This window comes from Acyrthosiphon pisum, chromosome A1 (assembly GCF_005508785.2).
Source record: "Acyrthosiphon pisum isolate AL4f chromosome A1, pea_aphid_22Mar2018_4r6ur, whole genome shotgun sequence".
Lineage (NCBI taxonomy): Eukaryota > Metazoa > Arthropoda > Insecta > Hemiptera > Aphididae > Acyrthosiphon > Acyrthosiphon pisum.
Window position 1 is genome coordinate 143,664,733 of NC_042494.1, and position 7,874 is coordinate 143,672,606.

Consider the following 7,874-nt stretch of genomic DNA (forward strand, 5'->3'; position numbering starts at 1 on the left):
TTAAAGATATTGAATTATTATAAATATGTGGTATACAATTTCAATATTAAAATTTATTTAGTTAATTTTTGAATAAATAACGTCATAATACTGAATCGGTTTTTTTTATTTACCAATTATCCAACAATACGATATAAAAATTAAAAAAATTAAAAATAATAATTATATATATATATATTTTTACATTTTGCTTTAGAGAAGGTTAAAATACATAATACGCATATCATTGATTCCTTGGTAAAATAGCTGATAAACGATAGATGTTTGTACCAACAATGTTTATACAATTTGCCAATAGTTTTCTATTATAAAATAAAATAATTTCAACATTTTCAATTCACTAAAACACTCAATTAACAATTTTAAGTAATTGACAATTTAAATTTTTATGATGTAAATTTGATATATGTTGTACATTTTAAAAAATTGGAAAATACCTAGTTACTTTGAATTTATAACTAACATATGGTAGTTATATTAAATAATATAATATAAAACAAAAAAAGTGACTGTTCCGAAATTAATACTAAATCAAAACTGAAAAAATATCTGAAATATTCGTTAATTTTTCATATTTATGAAACTAAAAAAATAACTTTTAAATTATTAAGTTTTAAGAACTAATAATTAACTATTATAAAAATATAATATAATATATCAACATAAAACCAATTTATTGTGGTAGTGATGTATAAGTAGATAGAATAAAGTAAATTATATACCATCTAGTGAAACACAGATAAATGTTATAGATCAAATGTTATTTCACTATGAAACATACATACTAACTACAAATCGAAAAACCTTAAAATAAAAACACAAGTAATTATTAAATATTAATAATTTTTACGAAAAAATTAAGCAATAAAAACTAAGAGATTGTAAAAACTGTGATTAAGTACTTTTAATATTTTTAAGTTATAAAAACAACTTCCGAGGAACCGTGTATTAAATTATTGTAAAGCTTCTTGACAGAGGAATATGAATTTTAAAATAAAAATATACAATAAAATTATTATACGTTAAGTTACATCTATATTCTATATATTATTATGTAAATAGTCTATCGTATGTATAACAATATAATAATTGTTTACAATTTCGAAATTGTTATTCTCAGTTCAAATAATATTAGCTATTATGAAATGCGATTTAACTTTACTAGCTTTACTAGTCTACTGAATACGTTTCTGAACATGTACGTACGTACGAATAAACGCGTTTCAAAGTTTATAATCCGAGAATTGTTAAATATAAGTTTATTTATTAGTTAACGATTTATAGATTTTTTTTTTTATTATGCATACATTATTAAAATCTGAAAGTTAGTTTTTTTTTAGAGTCAACTACAATTGCTTTTAAATTTAATGACGCGCACACTTTAAATGTACTAACTAAGATTTATTCATTTTTAAGCCACTCATTATTCATTATGCAATGGTGAATATATAGAATAGAATAACATTTTTCTTCATGTTTTTTCTATAGAAAATTGCTTTTATAATGCTCATGTTCTACGCAAAGAACATGTTTCAAAACATACACAAATTATATGCAACTATAAGGAAAGATAAAACTGGAATAATAAAATATAAAAACAAAATCATGTTCTTTATCCAATCCATTAAACGGGTTTTAATTTGAAAATTAATAAATCTTTTCGATGATTTAAAACAAAAAACGGTATGACTTTTTTAAAAAAAAAAAAAAAATGTTTAGAATTATTAATGCGATATCAAATCGTTAGAGCATTATTCAAAACTAAGTACGATACGATGTTCAGCAGGGCTATTATAATATTATATACGTATTACGTACATAAATGCTCTACAAATTATTCGGTATTAATGTAACGCGTTTAATTTCGCATAAAACTGTTGATATTCGCACACGTGTCCTGGGCACATGTAAACGCGCCCGAGGATGTTTTTTACGACCTATTCCAGAGGGGGGCGGATTGTTGTAAAACTAACCAAAACGGATGAGGGATTATACCATGAACTTTGGTTCCAATTTTACTTTCGGAGACACAGTGAGTAGGAAAAAAAGTAACACAGCATAAAAAGCTTTACGAGTATAAAATATAGCGCTCAACCAGAGGGGAAAAAATATAATGCTCGAACGTTTTGTTGATAAACTTATAAGTAAACTCACTTTGCATTGTTACATGTTATTATATATATTATAATGTAAAGTTTTCTAGGAAAAGAAAAAATAAACATGTAAAGCAGGCACCAAACTTTTTAATATCCAAAACTGTGTGTGTGGGTGTGTGGGTGTGTGTGGGTATATGTGAGTAAGGATCCCTCAAGGCTCTCGAAAACTCCGGTCATAAATAATCCCTTCAAAGTTGCGCGTTGCCATTGGGTCCCAATGTAACGATAACTCATTGTTATCTCTTGACCTGGGCCCGTCCACCATTATCATTCCTCTTTTCGGTCAGCCTCTGCGCTAACTTCAGCGAGAACTTGAGAGAAGTCTTATTATATACGAACGTTAATATTATTACTATTATTATCATCTCGGGGGGCTCTCCAGCCTGCGGAGGTTGTCCGTGGCGATAATATTATGGTCCCTCTTCAAATCGAACCCCCAGAGATGAACGACACTTTCATTTCGTTGTATACCTACCTATTACCGTATTGGTGGTATTATGGTGGTATAAGAATAATATTACTCTGTAGGTTTATATGTAAATGTTTCTATTGGGGAATACAATATATTTTTGTACACGAATTTCCCATGATAATTTACGATTCCCGTTTTCCGTCACTATCCATAAAAAATATATTCCTATTTAGTATTTTCTCAATTCTATCGATCTGTATCACTTAACACCTGCCATGAAGGTTTTTTTTAAATGATAAATTATTATCCATCCATAATGATATGTGATGTATATGGATGTGTATTTAAAAAACTATAAATGAATGGTAGGTAAGAACTATAAGATAGAAATCTGTAGATACAGTTTCTGGTTGTTTTCCTTCGCGATTGAAACTGTAAAGCTTAAAAACAAATTCTATTAAGACACACTATCTATATGTTTATGTGTCACTCGAAAACGCTTTTTATAATTAACATAAAATAGGTCTCATATGATAATTTATAATATATCAGTATACTAAATCAGGTCATTGAAGATTATTTTTAAATTACACGATTAAGTTTTGACCAAGTAAACAACCAATTTTTAGTTTCTTATGCACACAAGTGAAAATTATATAACTTAGGCATTTACAACGAACCCAAGTTTTTAAGTTTCTCAACACTAATTCAGTAAAATTTAAACTGATGGCTGTACCTACCTATATATAGTAAGTTATTCTCAGACTTGTTATAGGCACCTGCGTGTTCACATAGGTATTATATTTTTACGATTTGACTCATACTCAAGATGACACTGAATGTTTCATAAATCTTTTGTCACTAAAGACTTAATTCAGCAAAAAATTAATCTCTCAAAAAATGTTTTTGTTAAATATTATAGTATGAAAAAATGCGTTTTATTTTTTAATTATATCGCTCGCTCACAAAAAATATTCTAATAATAAAGATTATGCACAATAGTATGTATATTATACGTAACAAAAAATACGCAGGTACTTATCGGTTGTCTCGACTATACCAACGATTTTCCAGCAAACTCATTTCCGTTATTGTGACTTCTGTAGGTTAACACCGCGTTATACTTTTATGAAGATCATTTTGAAATCTACAAGACAAAATATTATAAGTAGGACTGCCTGACAAAGTGTAAAGCGTAGTAAAACATATACGACTGTCAACAGACCATTATTCCCAGCAACGTGCATTTTCTTCTAAAAATCTGGGATTTACCACGAAAAGAAAAATTGCCGTGACTTTTTCCATGAGTATTGACCATATAATTTTGTCGAAGAAACCAGTTTGTTGGTCATGGATCCAAATCATACTTAGGAAAACGACATTTTGGAAATGTGCAATGTAAAATCCCGTAAAAAAAAATTTAATCAAATATAGGAATTAGGAATGTTCTTATCTAGGTACATATTATATCCCTAATGCAGGGAGTGGTTTGCTGGCATATAATTATGTATACAACTTTTGTAAAACTATTTATATTATAATTTTCTGATTACAAAATTTTTTTAAAATAATATAGCCATTGTTACGTAATTGTTATATATACATTGTTCCCAACCCGTGTGGTAGTCGCAATAACTATACGGTAATTGAGTTGACCGAACAATCGAATGGGTGATAAGTAGGTACCGCTATGCAATACGTATATATTGACAGTGGCGTGTAACATAGAGTCCAAATGTTGCTCGGCAACACCTTAAATAAGGGTGGGTGGGTATTGATAGATGAAAAAATAGGTAATTGTATAGGTCTGTATAACAGTATTATGAGTGGTAGGTCATCCTACAATTATTTGAGAAACACTAATTTGTTTTATGATACACGCCACTGTATATATATAATATATGTAATAATTGTATAAACCGTATAAAATATCTAAATAGGTAATACGTGTCGGTTGAAATATTCGTTCATAGTCGTCTAGAGGAAAAAGGAGTAGGCGTATGGTCCCGCCGTCCAATGTTATATGCGCGCGATGGTTTTAGAAATTGAATGTTTTCGCCGCCGGGACGTGTTTTTTTTTCCTGAAGTTTCGCCGTCGTCTGGTCGCGTATTGTTATTTTTAACGCGACCGAGACTGAACGTATATTATAATACGCATATACCGTACGTACGAAAACAACATCCGAACGTCCATTATAATATTATGTTATATTTATTGTGAAGAGAAGAGGACGCGGTCGTCGGCGACGGAAACAAAAAGGGAAATGACAAAAAAAAAATACAGACCATGCCACGGGCCAGTTTAATACAGCATTATATACATGTATGCATATTGCATATATTTTATCGTATACATTAATACTTATTTATAAATGTATTAAACCGGGAGTGCCAAAAATCAACGAAGAACTCGCTGCAGACTATTATCCTTACATATGATATTATTGTCGTTAACAGTAGAGGAAACGAACACCATATAATTACAATAATTACATATTATTTATATATTTTAAGAAACAGTAAATACGTCATAATATAGGTATATAACTTATTATTATTTAGGTAGCCGTTGGCTCTGGACTCGGAAGATATCGTGTTGTCCGATGATTGATGAATTGTTTTAATACGATTTTTGACAAAATGGCCAATGGTTTTTGTCTATATATAAAAGAGTTCATGAAATTGATTCTATACCTTTCAGTAAAACCTTAATTTAAATCACGTCCAGAGATTGACAAACGTGGTATACCGTAAACCAAAACAAATATTGATCGCCTCATTTTAAAACAATTGTAGTTTTAGGAAATATCGCAATATAATTGACTCTTGGCAAATAAATGTAATTGCGGTAGAAATCTTTCACTCTCCGTTGATGCAGTACCCGCGGTATTCGCGATAGAATATATAGATACTAATAATCTAAGCGGTATATACTTAGGTTTATGTCGTATAAGATATTATGTTCAAGTGTAACACACACACGCACACACACATACAAAATACATACTATATTACTATATAGGAAATCTCGACATAAATCTCCGGGCAGAGACGCTGGCACGGTCGCCGCCGTCGCCGGAGCTGACGTGATTTCCCTTGCGCGATCGCTCATCCCGCGTGGTTATTTATTTTCGACTGGTGCCGCCGTGGCGCACGTGTGTGTGTGTGTGTGAAAGAGTATCGAGTATTTGAGTCTAAGTATGCGTGCCTGTGCGTGTGTGTGTGTGTGTCACGGCAACGTTCCAAGATTAATTGCGTGTCGACCGCCATGTCTTTTTTGCCTCAGCCATTAATTTATGGCCGAAAGAGGTGTGCGACGCTTGTGCGCGAGTATAATAATAATAATAATAATAATAATAATAATAATAATAATAAATACACACACATATTTCTATATATAATAATATATGATATGCGAGTCAGGAGTCTGTGTTACAGGTGTTGGTGTACCGTGCGTATACCTAAGATATTATAATATTAATAAGAATATTATTATTATTTTTATACATTTTTACAGCGAGAGTGAGTGCCCGTGTGTATGGGCTGCAGCAGGTCGCGCGTCGTGGACAAATGGGTACCCTGCCTTAGCTGCAGTCGTAACAACGGCGACGGTGGCGGAGACTGCAGCTGGACCGTCCGCTAACAATGGGTGCACTGCAGCGGCCACCGCCAAAAATTCGCGATCTCACCGGTACGAGGAGATGTACATAGATAATATTCCTTTTCTACTCGTACATGTTATCATCGTATATGTTATCATCGGAAATCTTCTCGAGTTCTCCGAAATGTACTCGAACGTCACCCAATGAGAAAAATATCGACGTTTTGTTTCTCTGATACACAGTACGGGATAACGGTGTAGGTACATAGGTAGTTGTAATAAATTATAATTGTAAACGCATACTCGTATAACGTGTGGTATACCAGCTTATACCACTTATATGTGCTATATACTGTTTAATGTTTAGCGAGGGATACGACGTCACGACGTATTCTTTCCGACAAATTGTGTAGGAATATTATTAATTTCAAATATATTTTCATCGTGCGTCAATGGGTCATATAGTACCTATAACATAATATATGTAGGTATAATATAATTCTTTCAAAAACAATATTTCTGGTTGGATTTTAAGTAACCGTACGCGTAGCCGAGTGTCGCTCGGTAATATAAGTTTGGCCTGGTCAGCCGGTATCTATATATGTGTAATATAATGGTAGGGTCATACGTGTGTGTTCAAGGAAAATCACACACGGACGTTAGCGTCTATGTATTTTGTGTATATATATATTACACATTATATTATAAAGGTACTTACACACATAATCGGTAAACCGATGCCAATAACCGATATACATATGATATATTAATATACGAACGCAGCCACGCCCGTTTGCGGTTACGCGTCTTCGGCACACGCGACCGCCGCTGCAGCGATGGCGTGGCGGAAGATTATCCGGGCGCGGCTGCTGATGGCGAAACAATATAGGCAATACGTTATTATTATTATTATTATTATATTTTATATTTTAATATAAGTATTTTCGTATCAAACTATATTTTATAAAAAAACATTCACACCAGGCGTGCAAAAACTGCAGGGTTGGGACTTGGGGAGACATGTCTCGCGTATATTTACTGCAAAACAATGAGCTGCTGTCATATCACACACACGCATGCACGCGATATTATACCATATAAAACATAATAATAAACGTAAAACAATAGGTACGGTCACAGTTTTATCTATATAATATATATAAAATAATACATGGCTACAACAACGGGTATATAGACTATTTAGTATACACGCGCGCTTAGGTTGGTATATTGCAGTTACACATAATATATGATATATCTATATTATATTATATACCTAGGTGCACTGCTATAGTGTGTCAGGAAGATATTATGACAGTTTTACATTGAAATTACATTTGAATGCGTCAGATCTCAAGGAGTACACCCAGTAAAGTGTATTAGGGTATATTGTATATATATATACAATAATATAGTGTTGTACTGTTACATTTGTTACATTCTAAATATTATAAATACATATTATATTATACACTTAAATTGATAAACACAAAATATACACAATTTTCAGTTTTCGATTCTCTCCAAATTGTTATTTATTATTAAAACCATTCAACAGTCGTCACTCATCACTCACCATCAACACAAGCGAACTCAAATTTACAAATTATAAATATTATTAACAGTCGTGTCTTCGACATACAAGTACGGAGTAGGTACCTATAGTAAAGTAGTACTTAAGTAATATTTAAAATGTATTAATCAT